Below are 20420 nucleotides of genomic sequence, written 5' to 3' on the forward strand. Positions count from 1 at the left end.
AACAGCCTGACCTCAAAGTCAACGTTTGAGATCACCTAGAAACGGAACGGAGCTCCAAGGAGCCAGCCAGTATGTGTATACAAATCTCCAATCTGGATCCAGGTAAAACGAGCATCCATTTTGGCTTCCGAGGCAAAGGTCGAAGTTCACTGAAGAGAAAGTAGTTCTAGGATACGAGGCTCGTGTAAGATGAGCAGAACCTTTGTTCGACAAAGGTCAATTCCACCGAACAGCATTGTCGGCGTCATCATCAGCATCAAAAATATATCTCCCAAAAACAAAATCAAGGCAAGTGGATATCCATCCACCACTCCAACTAACGACAGAAAGCAGAGCTCAAAACTCATTGGCCGGAAGCGACTTTTTAAGCTTGGCAAATTGAACTATTCGTTATGATGTGTCACTCGCGTGTTTATCTTTTCTCAAATTCAGTCTTTCAAGCCAAGCCTTGCGAACCTGGGGAATGAGCATTAGGCAACCAGGTGCAATTGGGAAAGGGGAACGCGTGAACGCGTGAACGAAGCCCTTCTAGTCATCTCCAAATGTATTCATTCCCCACCTTCTGTCAACACATCACTCGGGTCAACTCTCCACATCCAGTCCAAGCGTCAAGACGAGGAGAATCCAGGGGAAGGAGGTGGAGGAGGAAATCGTGGAGCAGCTCTAGGGGAAGTCAGCCAAGGTGAGCTCGTATTTGATTCATTGGAGATAAAAATCTCCCGAGTTCTTTTGGATAAACAAAGTTCACTCATGCCCGCTGATGGGGCGGCTGGGTCGTTCGGTCGTCGTTGGGGCACAAGACGGCCAGTTCCTCGCGAGATGTTCCATGCCCGAGTCAAGTCAAGTCAAGCTTCCTCGGCTTTCCAGTTGAAAGGGCAAAAGACGATCAACGTTGCTCCCAAAAGGTCATCCCAGTGAAGGACTATGGATGGCGAGGCTGCCAGGAGTATCTTCGTTGAAAAGGTCAACAACACCACGTACAAACTGTACGTACAGTCGTCCTGGCATTGACTTGGAAAATCCCTGCCCTCTCTATGTTCTCCGATTTCCCCTCTGTTTGCCCTCGGTCGGCCTCTGGTGAGGCCACTAGTACCTCCGCGGCTTCGAGGCCAATCTACGGACTGCCCTAGTGCAGTTCGTAGTTCACGTTTTGGACGATGACATTACAAATGTCGAAGGCAAACTCTTCGTGGAGGCTGGAAAAGGTCATCCCTTCCAAAATGAAAAATGAAGACTTTCCAGAATATTTATGTAGGTGAGTGCTCGTGTTTGGGTGGAGCAATAGAGAACGGAGTGAGCGAGTGAGTGGTAAAAGGTAGATATGCGGTACTCGAAGGTAGAAGAAGTAGAAGAGGTGTACTGGAGTCAACATTTCGTTTGCTTAACATGTCCATGTTGCCCTGGCCCAGGTCTTCAATTCCCTCTGTACCTCTGTACCCTCGATTGGGTGAGGGGGGAGGGGGGGACTGCCAAGTATTGCCCAGGAGGGCAATTCGGTCTCTGGGGAATGATCACACACAAATGGGGCTTGAAATTTGTTTCGTGGAAGAGCAACAGCACCCGCCCCAAATGATTTACACGTTCCCACCACTTCCCAAAAGCAAGCCATGCACACTCGTTACTATTATTATCAAAATCAAATCTCGAAGCGATATCTCTCGCTCTGTTCGTCCTTTCCTCGCTTATTGGCCTATTGTCTGGAGATGCACTATTTTTTGCAAGACTTCTAGGAAGCTTTTTCTCATCGCAATGTCGAGTACCGTGTTTAGGTTGATCTTATCATCGATATTGCTCTATGTTCTGTACATACAGTAGTACGAGTCCAAGATCTGGTCTGAATGAGGGAAACCCTCTGTTGCCCGTCGATTAGGGTTACAAATGGGATTTAGATTCTTCTCTCATGATCGATGGTAATCTCCAGTCGAGTTTCGAGTTGCATTCTCCGGTGTTGACCACAAAATACAAGACAATGAAGTGCAATGAAATGCCTCTATCAACATTACGTACTGAGGTGAATAGATGGATGGATGAACGGACGGAGGGATGCCAGGAATAGGCAGAGCAACTGTACATATATGTATGTTCAAAAATGCATTTGAGTAAATAAGCGGGTAGAAAAAGTGGAAAAAGCAACCATCAAATTGGATAGGAAGACACAAAAAACGTCCGTGGCAAAGAGACAGGAGACAGCGGGAAACTAAAGCAACAGAACGTTGGGAAGACATGTTTTATTTGATTTTCCTGGTAATAATCCCACCATCCATCTATCTAGGTAACCATCCACTCCTCGTTGGGATGGACCATTGTCTCTCATGGTTGTGGATGAAGGAGGAGAAAAACAGAGCGAGAGGCCAAGAGTAACACACTGTCACAATCCATTCGCCGGGATGACACATTATAGCCACTAAAACCTGTGAATTTTTCCATCGGTCTCACTCATTAGATCACGAGAGAGTGAAGAACAGGAATCATACACCGTGACCATGCTTGGGTCTTTCCAGAAAGTTTGATCTATCAGAGCACGTTCAAGTAAACCATACAAAGCACCCCTACATGTGACAGTTTAAAAAACGAGGGATAGTTCCCAAATATCCTTGATTTCAATACAAGCCGAATTCAGTCAAAAATGCTCGAAAGAAAGTCGGCACATCTTAATAGCTCGCTCTTTTTCCCTTTCAAATCTTTCGCTTCATCACATAAATGTCAAAGAAAACACTCCTTCTCATTCAAGACGGTAGCAAAGTTCGTAATTGAACTGAGGCAACGGGCACATCGGTCGTTCACATGACCATTAAAAACCTATTTACCTCAATGGTACGCACACAGAGTAGACAAGGAGGCCTTTTCCAGGTTCCCCCTCCCATTCATCGGAGTACTACTGTACTGAATGATTTAGCCCGTCCAGACCAAGAAGCCACATCGAGCATCATTTGACTCAAAAGTTCTCATGAGAAAAAAATGTCCGGGTTTCCCAGTTGTATTTTGATACCACGTACCACGACGGCTGGAGAGCTTATTTCCAGTAAAGAGCCCCACACTAAAGGTGTTTTGTTCAAAGGCACTACTGTCTTTTTTTGACGGTCAAAATTGCCATGGAAAATACGTGTACTTTGTATTGAAACAGATCTACTGTCCGAATTACAACTTACGTATTCCGGCATTTTTCCAGAGCAGATTTCGAACCGGGATGATGTATCCCAAACGCTTGCTTATGGTGCCTGAAGAACATGTGTAGTCGCCTAGCCGGGGATTAGTGTCAGAGAAATCGAGACCAACTGGCTTGGAGAGGTTATGTCTGTGGCTAAAACCGCGTATGATTGGTCTGGAAGCATCTCCTGAGATTTAACCACAGACTCTTCTAATCGGCTCTTTTCCCAGTCATGGATAGACTTCGCCGAGATATATATCTTTGGGTAGGTCATCATCGCCATCCGGTGATCAGCAGGGACGACAACATCAAAGTCTGTTGTTCACCTCTCAACCTAAATACCATTTCTGCCATAAAAATTGGGCCCAATTATCTCGCTCCTTGGGTTGCCGAATTCCCTAGCCGTGACATTTGGGTGTCTAAGCCAGATCATTGGGTGGACTCAAAGGGCTAGGGGGGGGGTGGAATTGGTACCCCCATTGCCGGATTGCTTCGCTTTACGATGTGAGCCTCAATGTCGGCATCCTGAGTAGGCTCAATAAACGTCGAATTCAGGCAGTGATAAAATTTCACACAAGCTTCCTCACCTTGCAACTGACTTCAAGTGGTAGGCAGACTGACCCTTCCTTGAAGTTCGCATTTCTGAAGGAACTCTGAAAAGAGCACATCCAGATCAAGAGAATGACTCTAAACTGGGAGGGAAAACACATTCAAGGAGTTTTCACCCTGTCATTGAAAGGACTTCATTTCAGTTCAAAACGGAGACCAACTGACGCCGAAAATCAAACACTTTTTTCACCAATTGAACCCAAAGGTCTTTGGACATGAAAGGTTTCCTCCATTGTGTGTCATCAGATGTTTTGATTGTGCGTTGTGAACACAGGATGCCGACAAATCCACCACTACATGACCTAATTACACCGATTCAATACTCATCCAGACGCGAATCGGTTCCGACTTGGGAGATAAATGTCAAGAGGCATTCTTCGCATGATAACCATTCACTCACGGGGGGGGGCGGTGGTCAAGCTTGGGTTGAGAGTGTTGGGTCTTTAAAAAGTCATTTATATTTTGCTAACTAGCTCCAATGCTTGCCCCCCCCCCCCCTCCCCCGAGGACTTTCATGTAACTTGTTTTCAAGGTATTTAAGTACCGTGTTGCGAGTTCAAACCAGTGGATGATGGGAGAAAATTCCTCCCAAGATGTTGTTTTCTCGCCGAGAACGAGGCGGACAAGATGGCCGGAATCCCAAAGGTTCACAGCCCGACAGCGTGACAACATATGGCCTCTCTCTCTCTGTGTTTCTTTCTCGAGCCCCTGGGGATTTGTGACCAAGACAAAGAGAAGGCATTAAGCCAGCCCTCAAATGGGGCACAGAGGGCCGCTCTAATGCACTACCACCGTGCATCTCTCGCAACTGATGATGGCGACGACGACGACGACGACCCTGATGCGGATTTAGAGCCTCCTGTCAGAGGGTCAGGTCAGATGGTCAATTTTGGTTTGTAATCTTAGTAATTATGCACATGGTCTAACGGGGTGCAGGGCAGTTTCGGGGACGACGAGAGACGGCGAAGAGAGAGAAATCTTTGGAAAAGGCCATCTTGAGAATCATTCAAGCATGGTTTGTTGGTTGCTTGGAAGTCGTTTGTCTTCCCATAAATGAACCTCAATCCATTGGGAAGTTGCCTAATTGGTCGGCACAACTGGAAACAACTTGCGTGGTTTATTCGTGGATTGATGACTCCAAATGGCGTATAAATTTGGAAAACGTATGAATTTGGCTGTCATGATTATTGTGATAGTGACATAAGCAGTTGTCGAAAGAGAATCACAAGACACTGCATGAAACTCATTTCCAGAGCAATTAAGTGTTCAAGAGCAATACTGGCAAGGCCAGTTGTTCCAACAACTCGGTTCTTGAACGGCGCTGATTATTTTTGAACAATTTGAACAAGTTACACAAATATACGATAACCTCACGTTTTCTTCTGTTCTCATGACCACTCACAAACCCTGCGTTCCAATTAACAGCACAATGAAGCCTTTCCATCCACCAATGCATTTTAAGGATAACCAATGGAATGACCCGGTATCTGAACAAGAGCCTCCTGGGTTCCCATCCAACCCTGGAACATCGTAACAATGCTTCTTCAAGTCAATGAATATTCTCAGCCACTTTAGAAGTGGCACTTCGTTGTCAGGTGATTCGTTCCAATTCGCTCGACCTGGAGTCGTGACATGGGGGAAAAAAGGCGAAAAGATGCTGAGGTTATCGCATCCATGGAGGTACCATGGATGTGTCTGAAGGTAAACGCGTGATGGTGTTGTCCACAGGTGCGAGTATCTGATCCATCCATCTATCTATCTATGTATCCATTGGAGTCAGAGGTGATCAAGCGGATAGACTGAAACGGTAGCTGGAAAAATGATTGTTGTGATCTGTGGGAGATGCGAGTCAGCGGGTAATGAGATAAACAGGGGCCAAATCCCTTGATATGGGAACATGCAAGGTAGTTCACACCTTCGAGATATGGTTTTCAGGTTGTAATGCCGTTAACTTTTATCGCCACTCGGGCCAATAGAGAATGGATGGATGGATGGATGGAGATGGAGACGGACACGGAGAGAGAGTGAGAGAGCGAGTGAATCTCTGTTCAAGAACCATAAGTCGCCAGATCGGCCGTTGAAAGGGGCTTTTCGGAATTTGATTCACTTCCAATTGCTTCACAAAAATTCACCTCTGGAGACACTTTTCGTCCCGCCGTCGTCGTTGTGGCCCTCACCTTGGCACCTCTTTGAATCCAGCCAACACGAAGGCAATGCTATACATCCACACACACACACACACATAGCGAGAGAACATGTTTTTGATTAGCAAACATGACTTGGCTGAAAAAGCCCACCTCTTTGTGGCCTAAGATGTTGCTGTGAACCTTCCTCCCCAAAAGCTCTCCAATCTCGTCCGATGTCCCGAGTGAACGACGTAGTACGTACAACAACGTAGATCGATGGATGGATCGACTTCTCAAGCATGAACCTCCTTCGCTCTCATACGAGTGTTGAACAACTCCTTTGAAAGAAACACTCGTTTCATTCGGTCATGCGTTACGTATTCGGTCATCAATGGGTTGCTGATGTTGGCGTAGGGATGTCATGGTTCACCCGCAGGTAAATACAGCGCAGTTAACGCCATGCAAACAAACTTTTAGTTCCACCACCAGAAGAAGAAAAAACAACAACTCCAACTCCAGAAACAGCAACTCCAACCACACCAATCTTATTCCAGCTTCCCCTATGATGCTTTACCGATGAGTCTGACTTCTTGGTTCGCTCTTCACTCGGTCTCATCTCGGCGTTTCTGCACAAAGCCTCTCTCTTCAAAGCGCCTTCGCTCTTCACTCTGACCCTTTCAATTAAAACCTTGGTTGATGACAGAGCAAAGCAAATCCGACTCCTGAAATATTAACCCTAAGCCCATGATCCCCCAGCCACACACTTGTCTTCATAATGCAAGCCATGACCAAGGACCATGATCGTAGGGTAGAAGCGCTCTAAGGTGAGCGTGTGTAGCGGAGTGTAATACGAGACGAAGACGTTCTTTGGTCTCTAGAGAATTTGCAACGTCATTGCAACTTCAAAAAAGGGCTCTCTTTCAACCTGATACAGGTGATGGTGGCTGCTGCGTTGTGACGTTGTGGGCTTGACTGGCTATTCACCATCACTAAGACCCAAAACATGCATGCACCTGTTGAGGTCTTTTAGAGGTATATTTTTCTCAAAAAAAATCGTCCTTTCTCAGGAACTCCAATTATGGCTTTCAGAAGTATTTGCACGCTCATCATCCTTGGCCATTGTCAGGACCTACCACGTGAAAAAAGGAGTCTGATTCTCACACTCGCATCCATTCTGAATATCATACCCCTAGAGCACGGACAACATTCCCATTGGAATAATCGCCCTAGTCCATAACGTCGTGGCGAGCTTTTGGCGTTTTCCGCAATTTCTTCTTGATTTATAGACTGACAGGAGAAGGCGTCTGATAACAATTTGTGACCATATTTTAGCTGCGCATCACTGAATGATGAGGAAATAACAGTGTTCTTAAACATATCTATTATGGGAGAATCGTGACAGCCACATTAGCGTCGTTGAAATCACCTTCTACCTTCTACCTTCTACACAGAGTTTCGCCGAGTCTCGGGCTGACTTACTTACTTGGACATGGGTTTGAATTTGTTGAACGTAAGAAAGGCGATATTTTTATGTTGGTTCCCGATCAATTGAAAATTGAAGCTTTGGGAGAGAGAAATTACCCTCTGTGGTTTTTTGGTGGTTGCGAAGCAATTTGTGTATGAGAGTGACCCATCAGCCATATGGTAGACAAGTTGAAAGAGGTGTTAAGTGCCAAGGAGCCATTCCAGCATTGGCATGACACAAATTCACTGTTGTTAGCACTTTTCCAAAAGCCTTTAAGAACATCTGATGTGAAAACTGAACCAAAGTGAAAATGCTCCAGAGTAAACAACAAAAGGGCACCTTCCAATGGTTCCAAGTGTCAAAAAGGTATGTCGATACGGGCACAGTACACACTGCAAAGCAGTTCCTCTCAGTCTTGCATTCCAAGCCATAACCTTGTCCAGATCTCCATACCGGTATACCATGTAGCATTTCAACTTTGACGATACCACCCTTTCTGGGCTCAAAAGATAAACACGCAAGTCCTAAAGATCGACATAACGGAATTGAGACTGACAAAAACAAAGATGCCCTTCACAAATCATTCTAGCAAGCGAGCAAGCAAGCAAGCAAGCAAGCAAGCAAGCAAGCAATCGACCGACCGACCGACCGACGATCGAACGACAAGCCTGACTTCCGTCATGGAGGTATATTAATTTCTCAAACATGGGAAAAAATCCTACCTATGAATGAGACTGCGACCAAACGTCGTCGATCATCATGCTCGGTGTTTTGGCGCATGGCAGTAGACCACCAAGCACAATGAGTGAGTGAGAGAGGGGAATCTTTTTCCAGGGGAAATTGGCATACGCCAGAGAACGGAAGTCATCCAAGAATAATTTACACCATGATTCACAACACACTTGGCGACATGAGAGCTTTTTTTTGAGCTTATTGGCCGGCTGAACGGCCGACTGACAACCAACAACAACAACAACAAACAACAAAACCATATGGTCTTCATTCAAATCACGGAAAATTGAAATCCAAGTTCCTCCCTGGGGGAGAATGAATTCTTAAACATCATGTCCAAGTAATTAATACCAAATTAGATGTACCAATCTACTGGCCAACTGACATTATTATTCGAGGCGAGCAAATTTGTCTGTGAGTGTTGATGGCTCAGTCGGTGATTTACCTCTAGCCTCCCTGAGATGCATTCCAACAAAACTATCAGGCTAACGAACATGGTTCCTTGGAATAATGATAAATCTTTTTGGGAAGCTCTCTTGTCCCACCATCTCTTGCTCTGTGGCGACTTGCTTGATATCATTGACAGCCATTGTTGCCTTTGCCCCGAGAAAAAATTCCACCAAACTCACACGACCAATTTCAAGATGAATCAAAGAAACAAACTACCACTAGTAAAAACGCTTGTCTACATTACACACACAAACACACAAACACTTACAGATCGGCCTTCCTTCTACCCCTCTTCTACCTCCCTGAACTTAATATCTACTCTACTAGACGAACATGACAGTCATGAACACCATTTTTCCTAGTGCACTATGAATGAGGCCTGAGAAATTTTCCTGACAAGTGTGCCCCGACTTCGATTTGGTGAAGATGGATGTAATTTAAGATGTGGAAGAACAACCAATAACAACAACAGTAGCAGTGGTGCCACCACACCAGAATTGGTTGGAAAAAGTCATCAATTCTGAAAGATGAGAAGCAGTTCAATGGGAGAATAAACGACGGACGGACGGACGGTTCGTCGGCTGGTCGAGATGGATGGATGGATGGTTGGATGGAAAGATAGACCATACCGGTGGAAACGAGAAGCCAAGGCGACAACGACGAAGAGATCGAGAAAAGTCGAGTCGACGACACACACAAACCAGCCATTGGATGATGCATGGAGCAGAAGAATAGGAAGTGAAAAAATTGCCATTATGCCAATGTGATGGTGGTAGAAATTGGTTGAGGTGGAACTAAACTGTGGCCAATTGATCAAAAACTGACTCGGATGGAGAGTGCACTCACATGCACACACCAGTCATTATGGTTTTCCACAGCCACGTTGCAGAGTTAAAGAGCGTTCCTGTTCGGAGCAGAAAACTTGCTGGAAAAGTTGGTGGAAGGGATGCTAGATGGACGGGATTCTTCGTTTTTATCCGGTCCTCTCGAGCCATTTCTGTGGTGGTACGTGTCGTGTACCAATTTGTTCACGGTTTATGACTGGCCAAAGGCTCCTTCAGGGTTGAATGTAGGGAGTTGACATGTGTCTAATTTGTCAAAGGAAGCATGTCTACAGATTTTATTCACACCTTTCCTTGGAGCAAGTTCAAGAAATTGTCCACCAAAAAAAGGCTAACGCCACCACCATCAACACCACTACCAAGTCGTCGTATTGAGAAGGAATCTCCTCAAATCGAAGCGAGCTCGCGGCACTCTTCTGATGACGAGGAGGCCATAAATACTTCGGAGGCTATTGATATGAGACCTGGCAATATAAATGGGCCAACCCGGGGTCATCAACACTTGTTGAGCAGGTGAAAACAAGACTTGGGGGAGTCCAGTTAGACCCGAAACTACATGTACCACCACTGGCCAACCCATGGAACGTTTCGAGCAAGTAACGGATGAAAATTAGAACTGCAACGCATCCCAAGAAGACTCGAAATTGTGGTTCGACGATGCCTTCGACCTGAAATGTGCGCTAGGCCTACTCTCGCCAAATTCATCCTCTCAGTGATATTTATGCCTCGCTACTATGATGGAAAGACCTTCCATTGACATTGGCTCTTCAATACATGCATAGCATTCACAGTGAGGGAACTCCATTTCTTTTGATGTCGGCTCATTAAAACCACCACACATTCCAAACATGAAACTCGTGCCCAGTAATAAAGTCGACACCTCCAAAAGCGACGTTCATTACTAAATCACATGTTGTAAACCACCTTGAGGGACCGGGCGAGAAGTCGATTCTAGGTATCCAAGCATATCCGTTTATGACCGAGTGTCAAATTGATTTTTCTCCCTCGTTTGGAATGAGTGGATAAGAAAGTGCCTGTCTGGAGGGCTCCCTCATCCAAAGCGGGTCAGATCATATGCTTTTTTTCGCCCAAGATTTGGCGCTTGGATTCTAAATCTTGGGTATGGCCGCCAACCATCGGGCAATGGGCAGCATTCCCTTCGAGGTGATGAAGGCGCTAACTAGTTGAAATATTTCTTCGACGTCTGGTGAGGTCTTGGTTTTCTTGGACTGGCTTGATCCGTAGCTGTTTAGGCTGGGATTCATCCTTCCGACATATTTTGAATCGATGACATTGTAGCCGTGACCAATTCATATCGTTGTGGTGCCGACATCCCTTTTATCTTTTGTCGAACCATCCAGCCGACTAGCTTGTGTACGTACATGGAGTGCAAAGCAACCCAACGAGAGGAAGAAGACTTCCAAAGGTAAATTGGCTTTGGTCGAGCAAGTCAGCACATGTTGTTGGTCTTTTACGTGTTCCGAAGAAACAACCTGTCATGGGGGACAGGAGGAAAAGAAGGAGAACGAGGAGAGCTTCGACCACAACCGGACAAGAAGTACGTACGTACGTACGTTTTAGCTCTCCCAAATGTTCGTATGCGGATTTCAGGTCGATGAGCAACACATGTTTTCTCCCTCCCATTTCACATTGGCAGCTGATCACTAATTTCAAGCAGGCGAATGAACGTCTCCCAAGATCAGGGACTTCGGGCAACGCGAGCTTTGACGGTGTTGGTTAATTCAAATACAGCATGTTTAGGTAGATGAACTATGAAGATTGAGTGAGGATTGTGGAGAGAGAGAAAACAAATATTGAACGGAATGCTCTGTTTTTTTTTATTATTCCTTTACGACCATTCAAGTAACAACTTGATCGTTGGTTGACTTTGGAAGGAAGCATCCCAATGCCTGACTTGGCGCAGATCGAGACATGATATCATGAGGGCAAAACCGAGAGGTAGGGAATTTGAAGAGGCAACCAGAAATAATCACGTAACTACCTGTACAAAGTGCTCTCAGGCGTGAGGATTGAATGTAGGGAACCCGTCTCTTGTGTGGATAATTCCATATCAAGCGTGGTACAAATAGACGGAGTAGAAGGAGGAGTGCGACCACGTCGACCACTGCGTACTCCCATATCTTTGACATTAGTTGTTCTACGTACAATAAGCGTTCAAACCATGGCTGGCTTAGCATGTCGTTCGAAGATTTCCCCAGTGGAGCCCTGTTAATCGAGGGGTTGTTTTGATGGGAGGCTTTGTCGAAAAAGTTGCACACTTCACAGACCCGGAGACTCTCATTCAAACCTAATATGTCATTTGGACACATGGACCGTTTCCTTCCGAAAAGCTAAGCGAATCGTAAAATGGGTCTCCTCTCTTGGCACAAACAATCATGACAGCAATCATTTTCAGATTGGTCGTCCAGATGGCACCACCACCGATCAATCCTATTTAATAACCTTTGCACTCAAATCAAGGCGCGTTTCATTAAAATGTATCGATCCTCGTCAATGAAATGGAGGCAGTTGCTCCAATGAACCATTACTATCCATTGTCTGCATCTGCTTTGTTTGAAAAGATGGTAATTGTGTGTTTTGCGATGTGATACGCATCTTTTGTTTCCACTTGACACCGAGCCATTGAAAGTTAATGGTCTCGACATTTCATCTTGGACACCTCCATTACATATGGATTGTCTGCCAACCCAAGATCTTCTAACCCAACCTTTGCATCTACAATCCATCTCATCGTACTAACCACTTCTGGTCCGAATCCAACATAAAATCCTTCAAAGTTTTCCTGTTTCCTGTCGATGCCATTTAACACCATTACATGGATTGAGAAAGAGTCCTTCTAGAAAACACATTAGTTTAAATCTAATGAGAGGAAAGAGCCATTGGGATCAAAGATGAGGCCTAAATCACAGCTTCACCTTCTCTGCCTTTCGAGTGGATGGCATCAAAGAAGAAACAGTTAGTTTTAGTACTCGACGAGGCCTAAGAACCGCAAATGTGAGTTATGAGTTTTGGGCAGATGACGAACGAAGAATTCGTTCGACGAAAGATGGGAGACCAATGGCCAGTAGTAGTAGGTGAGTGGACAGCCGCCCAAAAATGGTCGAAAGAAACCAAAGTGTGATCAAAAGGAGGTGAGAGCCAGATGGAAATTGGAAGCTGTACAGTTCTAATTGGAGAAATGCAGAGAAATTCTTGGGTTGGCGAGTAATTGCGCACTTAAAACCAGTGAGACCGGAGTTTTTTCCCCTCTGATTTCTTCGGGAACACTTTCGGGAGCAGTCCAAAAATGACATGTGGATAACGATTCGTGTTATTGAGGGGGGAAAATCTGCCCAAGCTCAGAGTGAGACCAGCTACTGACCAACAACGGAAGCTTCGAAGAGCAACGAACTTCTCCTTTTCTCAAACCACCGATCTGTGACAAATGATCCCCAAAGTCCTTTTTAGCGTGCTGAACGACTCTTGGACAGTTCAAGTTTCCCGTCAAGGAAAGAGGGCCACAGCGAGCCGGATGATCGGAGAGAAGAGTGAGAGAGGAAGGCCATTATAGTAACTAGCTTTTGATTTGGCCTGAAAGGAAGCTCACCCAGCCAAAGTTTGGTGCATTTCCATGCAACAATTGAAAACATGATAACCGGTAGAGTGGTAAGAGAACCATTCCAGTACCACACGCCCCAGCATTGGGAGGGTCGGACGGTGCTGTAGGGCTTGGTCTACTACTCCTCCGACCCTGGTTGACTGGGTCTGGTGGCTGGCTACCCCTGCCTATATTTACTTCCGGTGATCTATGGCACGCAACCAGTGGACCCAGCCAAGGAAGTCTGACATTAAGTGGTCACTTGTTTAATCATTGGAACTCACTTGATCTCACACAAAATGTCATTGGCTCAGCTAGACAACAGTCAGGAAAGGAGTGGGCTGCCAAATGGTTGATAGACGACATTAAAACGCTCACGAAATTCAACCAGGATGCGAATAGTTTGGATCAAAGAATAGCATTAGTACACACTATAAATCTTGGCTGGATCATTTGGACGATTTCCCTGAGTAAGAATTTGCTATCGACCCTCGAGCCACGCCTTTCCCAAGCCAGACAGCCTGGCTGGATGGCTGGATGGCTGGATGAGTACGTAACTTCCCAAAGATTATTAAGTGGCATTCTCTGAACGCTAGCCATGATTTTCCTAACGGAAGTATAGATTAGTTGGCGCAGGCACCAAAGGGGCACAAAGTTGAAGAGACTCAACGCACTATAAAGAAAAACTCAGTCATAGGGTATGAATTGATAAAGGCATTTTGTAGTGAGATTGGTTTTAGGTATGTTGGATGTGTGTGATTTTGAGCAGATCAAAAGTCAATTCTTTACCTATACCAGACTACTTGGTCTTCTGTAATTCCCCTAGCCAACAAATACAACAGTGTTTCCAAAGGAAGTGGCCATGAGAGGTCCGCGAAGACCTGACAGCTTAGGAGAGTTTGTCCAGCAGAAACCGACAATCTGGGGATGGGAGCCACTTGGTTCCCTTGCGGAATGCCATTCATACTCTAGTACGTTTCCATCTGAGCACAGGCGGTCATTGTCTTGGTTTCCAGGCCGACAAAAGCACGCGAAAAAACGAATGACATTGATAGAGCTCTGGTTTCATCTTTATTTTGCTTCTTTCTGAGAACTTGAGATAATTTGAGAGACATTTTCTTTGCATTACGTGAGGTATTGAACGTTTTAAAGTATCTTTAAACGAACTCTCGAAGCAACAGGCGCAGCACGAGGAAATGCATTTGTTCAAGCCACACATCCAAAAGAAACAAACTTCAAGCTAGATGATTCATTCCATGTTCTCATCTCTCTCGCTCTCTTCCATGAAAATGGCAATTTTGGTCAGGAAAAAAGTCAAGAGCTGGCTCTTGTGAAGCCAAATGAAGGGCAGCAACCAGACTGAAGCACTCTGGGTTGGTAAGTATTACCGAATGGCAATGGTGATCAAAGAGCAGAACAAACTAATGCCATAGATGAGAGCCTAGTGGATTACTTTGAGACCACAGCATTTGAAATGAGCAGCTTTGACGGTGTCCCAGGTACAAAGTGTGTCATTTATGGATACTAATTGCTATTGGGGCCCGAAGCCACAATGATATTTCCCAAAATTTCTGGGGGGGGGAAAGAATCCCATGAATGCGCATCAAACTAGATCCTGGTAGAAGGTGGCCTTTCCAAAACCATGACAGGCCAGCTTCCCAACCATCGACATCATTGAGTGAGCAACACTACGAACTTGGTAGTCCGATGTTCACGATGGCATTCAACCAAGCAACCATCATCTTCCGTTCACAATCAATCCTTGGTCACGGTCGAAGATTCAAAGAGCTACTACTGTACCTACTGTACAAGTCGATATACGTTGCTACCTCTACGGCCACTACCATCGCCACCACCATCGACTCTAAAATGATCGAAAAACCACCTGGTCGCCGTGACGACAACCATTCTTGGGATTTGTCAACCCAGTGCATGTTGATCAGTAGCTTTAAGGAGCTCTCCTCTCTCTTTGGTTGCTGTTTTGATCGCACTTGACTGAACTAAAGGGACCCTTTTTATCTGATCGTGGTGAACGAACAAAGCGCCGAATAAGTACCAACAATCTCATGACCGGAGGCTATCAGAGAGCTGATTTGTTTGCTTTCAATATGATTTAGCCGTGAGAGTGTAACCAAAATGATCTGGAAACCTGTTTCTTCAAAATGGGGAATAACCTTGATTTCCTTTTGAACTCTTTCATCTTGACAATAAAAAGATAATTACCTCATTCTAGGTACATTCACTTATAAAGCTCACAAACTTAATAAAAGTGGCCAATGCAAGATCTGTGTCTCTGTAGTGCCAAACCAAGATTCGGCCTTTTTTCCATGTCAAGCTAGTAAGTGGCTCTAAGGTGGTGGCTCTTTTTCGATACGGGTCCTCGACCGGATGTTGTCAATGGCATTTTGGCCACATCCACACCTGTTGGGCCAATAATGTTCATGGCCAGGTTGATGATGGTCGATGGCTGCTAGTCTTCAAGACAAGAAGCTCCCAATTGAGGAGATCACCATGACTTCTCTCCATGTACTACGCGTGGCTTTTGTGCAATGCCATGTACCATGTACCATGCACACACATACACACTTACAATGAACAATATAGCCTGGTATTACCAGGTTCAAGGGCGTAAAGAGCCACTTCCATCTGGATTCCAGAGAGCTCAGCGTGGTTGGTTGGTTCGTTGGTCGCTTGGTTGGTTGGTTGGTTGGCTGGTTGCTTGTTCGCAATCAATGAATGGTATTAGAAAAGATCAAAGGTGTACAAACACGAGAAAGAGATGCTTTTCAGAATCACACTCACAAAAAAGGCCCCCCACATTTGCTCACATTGATTCCGTCCTGTTTGGCTCTAGAATCATGCATGAACGTTGGTGGCTCTCAGACGATTTTGCTGAATATGTCAAGACCATGGATGTGTTTTCTTTGGGACACGAAAAAATCTAAACATCCTCCTTCATCTCTGTCTTTGGCATGAAATGTTTTTCCTTTGATAACAATCCAGGATGGAGCATGACATGGCATGCAAAAATATTCCCGTAAAAATCCTGGAAGCTCATTACATAACAAGCCCAAGTGAGGTCTAAAGCCTCTCAAATCTAAAGAAAATGATCTAATCAAGGTCCCATTCACAAATGCGCTCTTGCTATCTCTCAAATAAATTTAATAAGCTTCTTCCTCAGGCCATTTGTGTTTGTTTTACAGCTCGTGGATGGATGTCACCTCGCTCGAGGGCAAGAAAAAGAACTAGCACCCAACCAACCACCACACAACCATAGAACTCACTTCCACCACCCAGTCGTACGTGCGCTATGTGTCAACTTTGTCTTTGTCACAGGGGCAATTACCACCCATATATGGACATCATGAAATTGGGATATGTTCAGCCTAATACTCTCCTTGAAGACCCTCAGGGAACAAGCCACAAGTCTCCCTCCTTCTCCTCCTCTTTCCCCCAAAAAATCTTTGTTCCCAACTTCAAACTTCCGTTCGTTGAAGTCACCCTTGGAAAGGATATAGTGATCATGTTATTACCACGATAGCCAACCCCACTCGCGTACCAAAGGGAGGCCAGCAATCAGGTAGGGGGTAGCATCTAGGTGGAGACGAGTATACTAGTGTATATGACTTTATTATGGATGACCCCTTTCCAGACAGAAGTGAAAATAAACGTTCAAATTTCGAGAATGCATCCGGAGGAAGTGGCATCTTCAGCCTCTTCCAGAAGGGGAGGAGGACACTCACATGCTCAATGACCTACGCCCTAATAAAGCCATTGAATCCAAGCTTTACTGGAGGTCCTCGAGAACTTAAGCTTTGGAAGTTCATTTTCTGTTTGGACGTTGGGCGACGCAATCATTGAGGTTTTGAGGTTTGCGATTGTGTGACAAACAAGGTGTAAACCCAATCATTTGTATTTTCCTGTGTAACGGCCGAAAAAGAGCCGATTACCCGGTTGATCTGCTCGAAAAAAAACACAATATCTTGTCCATCCTGTCTGCACTTTTGTGTGCTTTACCGTTTATTATCATCTATTTCCTTTCCCTCAGGGTGGGCTGCTTGTTGACATCATTGCCGTCGATCTCAAACAAAGCACCTTCACAACAATGAGAATCGGTAACATCCAGATTCCGTTGGCTTGGCTCTAGCACAATTGCCAATGCAAAAATCACATTCCTTCTGCAATTACAGTCTTTTCCCAAAACTATCACTAAAATCGGCTACCAATGAAGAGGTTGTTATCCCAGTCACTTTTTATTCGGGCTAACATTGGTGAGCTACTTGATCCTGAAGAGGTTCATGAACCGAGTTGACTCGTGCCATGAATTCTTCGTCTTGAGCACAAGATTGCTTTATGGTCGCACCTGCTCTTCACCTACCTCTCCTTCCTGTCAGAGGGACTCTCTTCTTCCTTCACGAGAGTTTTCTGTAAGAGTGTACTTGCGTGTTCTATTACCACCATTATTATGTTGCTCCTAGGACTGCTAGACAACCGCAGCTCCCGAAGTAGCTAAGCATTAAGCCACTCAGCTAATTCTTCCATGAACTCTCCAGGTATTCAACCATCTTGACACGGGCAAACCAAGGTAGTCATATGACAGATTGAGCCGCGATAACAGCTAGGTAGGGGGGTCAATACTGGTGTCTTGTCCTCTAGATCCATGTTTGAATGACAGAGTCTCTCTCCGTGTCTTGGATGATAATCTTGTTTAAATAGGCGCATTCTTGGTGATATTTGAAGAGTCTTCATGGCAGGGCAAGAACAAAGAGGGCTTCTTCTTCCACGTTCGTTCATTTAGTGGTGTTTCTGCTCAGTGACCACAGCCATCACCATGTCGAATGCTCTTGACGAGGATGAAGTGGTACCACACACAGTCACCACTCACTTTGGCCCCGGAATGTACGAGCACATGATTGGTTGTCTAAAACTCTTGTTGGCTCACATTGTCTTATGTCAAAGCATAGCATTACATGGTTCATTGAGACCAAATATCACACTTTTGAACAACTGGGCTACACGATTTGCTGACCTTATTCATGAACAGTACCTATGTATGTACATATACGTGTGTACGTAGGTACAGTTTGTCGTCTTCTACAATTAAGGAGTGAATTAATGGAGACAAATCCGTCTGTCCAGAGAACGACAGGAAAGACGAAGAAACGACGCTGACCGTGGGAGTTTCCATTCTTGCGTCTTCCTCACTTCTCTTGGTAGTAATCGTAGTCGTAGTCGTTGCTACTATAGATACTAGATAGTTCATTCATTTCCCCTGCCGAGCACCAACTTTTATGCCGTAATGTATCTACTCGAGTGTTGATTATCACGCACTCCTCACCCGAGTCACACCATCTTTGGGAGCGAACCCATGCCAAGTTGGTTAATGAATGAAAGTACTGTACAGAGAGAATTTCTTCCCAGAGCAGACAGGCCACGTTCGTAGTTCACACTGTGTAATATGTGTGTATGTATAAACACATGTGAATGGGATCGTGGATTTGATTTTTCTGGTGACATCACCATATCCTGCCGCCTTGGTTCTTAATCTGATTATGTGTCAAGCGACACTAATATGGCGTAGGACGCCATTCATTGTGACTCGTGTGGAATCTGGGGGATTTGTTCCCACCCAAAAGAGTCTTGAATGTTGGCACGAACCAAAGGTTAAAGAATGGTTTCCTTCCAAGACAATGTGGGAAAGCTGCGTCTTCGCACTGTGATCACATTAACGTTTCCTCAGAAGAAACAAGAACCCAGAGTCAGAGACGAGTCCATCCTCGAAGCCAACTCGTTCCAGAGGATGTGGTTTAACTTTTAGGACATTTGAGAAGACATTTCAGAGCAGCGGAGCCAAAAAATGTTGGCTTACAGATCATCTCACGGATGGTTGACCATAGATAAAGATGAGATAAGAGCACCGATCTCGTTGGAATTGGTAGGATGTAGCAGCGTCAATGAACAAAGTCATCAATGTCAGGCTTGCTTGACTTCTGTTTCTTCTTCTTCTTCTTCTACTACTACTACTACTATGTACTCGATCCCGATCAAGATAATCTGTTTATCTTTCGTGCTCGTACGTTGCTTAGGTACAAATAATCCCAACACGCTCTGACAAATTATGATGAGTTACCGCCGCTTAATCTATCACTGATTCATCGAATCTTCGGCCAAACCCCTCCGAGGGTTTCAATCTTGGTTGTCATGGAAAGAGCCCGGTAATGGCATGACTTGGCTTCAAAAATGTCATCATTCATTTGGACTCCGTCGAATACCATTGATTAACCTATAACGCGGACAATGTCATGTATTTACCACTAATGAGGTTACTTCCGCCCTGGACGACAACTCTTTTCTTTCAGCCTTCGTGTTCGCAAGACTTTTCGAACACAACAGAGGCATAAATGGTCCTCAAGATTGCAACCATTTGTCGTGAAGGTGCATGAATGGAGTGAGTGCATTATCTACATACACTTCCTCGTGATCCCGTAAATTTCTGGAAAAGATTCTTCACATTTCTGGTCACAAGGGATCGCTTCCAGTTCACAAGACTTCCGAGCCCTTCCTTGACAGTGAGTGATAAATAACCGAAGAAAGGGTGTATACCTCTTCAATTCAGTTCCTAACCCTTTTTCTCATCACTTTGAATGTACCACCAACCACTGAACTCAGCGCATGGGTTAAGATTGAACGCAACAGCGTAATATTTTTCTATCAACCACTAGTCAAGCACATCAAGGTGGTTAGTGGAAATGCAAAAAGAGCCATGATGAATCAAACAATGTTTGGTGACATTTTTTGCCTGCGTTTCTACACAATGTCAAATCGGCATCTCAATGCCAAGTTGAAACTAGAAAACAAACAACTCCTGCAGAATTTACCCTCAAGACGCGAGTAAATCGATTGTTCGCAAAATCTAATTACTAAAGATCGAGGGTCAAATTCCCATCCGAGTTTGGAGCATGAAAATGCACCACAATCCACAGGACTTCTCATATTTCATGAAATCATCCACAATGATGGTATTTACGAGGTAAATTCATCGCAAGATAGTGTTCATACGTACTTTGCGGCATTTTTCCACGTTTTTATCCATCCATTATTGGTCCAGTTTGCTCACTCTGACGGCAAAATCCGACGTCCATTATTACTCGAAGTGATCTTAAGTTGTATCTCTGACTAATTGTGATGGGCCAATTATCCAAGCATTAGGAGGATCGGATCTAAAACCCTCTGAAATGTGACAAAAAGGAGCTGACGTCAAGTGGGCCATTTTTGAATACTAATCACTATATTAGAAAATTCTATGAAAAAGTTGAATTTGGTCGAACAAGGCCACGCAGGAAGAACGAGAAGTTTGGAATGTCCTTGGCATTGAACAATTGTCCGTCCATGACACGGAATTTAAAGGGCATGTCAAATCACGAGAATTCTACCAATCAGACTGCTAATT

The 20420-nt window shown here is 44.8% G+C and overlaps 2 long non-coding RNA genes across 2 annotated transcripts in view; both read right to left on the reverse strand.

Annotated features, from left to right (window-relative positions):
* LOC131887072 (uncharacterized) overlaps positions 1–20420 on the reverse strand; it is a 49150-nt gene that overhangs the window by 16818 nt on the left and 11912 nt on the right. The gene's annotated exons all lie outside the window — the stretch shown is intronic.
* Positions 4860–7199, reverse strand: LOC131887073 (uncharacterized). The gene is made up of 2 exons (XR_009373989.1): positions 5673–7199; positions 4860–5568 (listed from the first exon to the last, which is right to left on the reverse strand). It is a non-coding gene; the product is annotated as an uncharacterized LOC131887073 (long non-coding RNA).

Source organism: Tigriopus californicus, chromosome 9, assembly GCF_007210705.1.
Source record: "Tigriopus californicus strain San Diego chromosome 9, Tcal_SD_v2.1, whole genome shotgun sequence".
In the NCBI taxonomy this organism is placed as follows: domain Eukaryota; kingdom Metazoa; phylum Arthropoda; class Copepoda; order Harpacticoida; family Harpacticidae; genus Tigriopus; species Tigriopus californicus.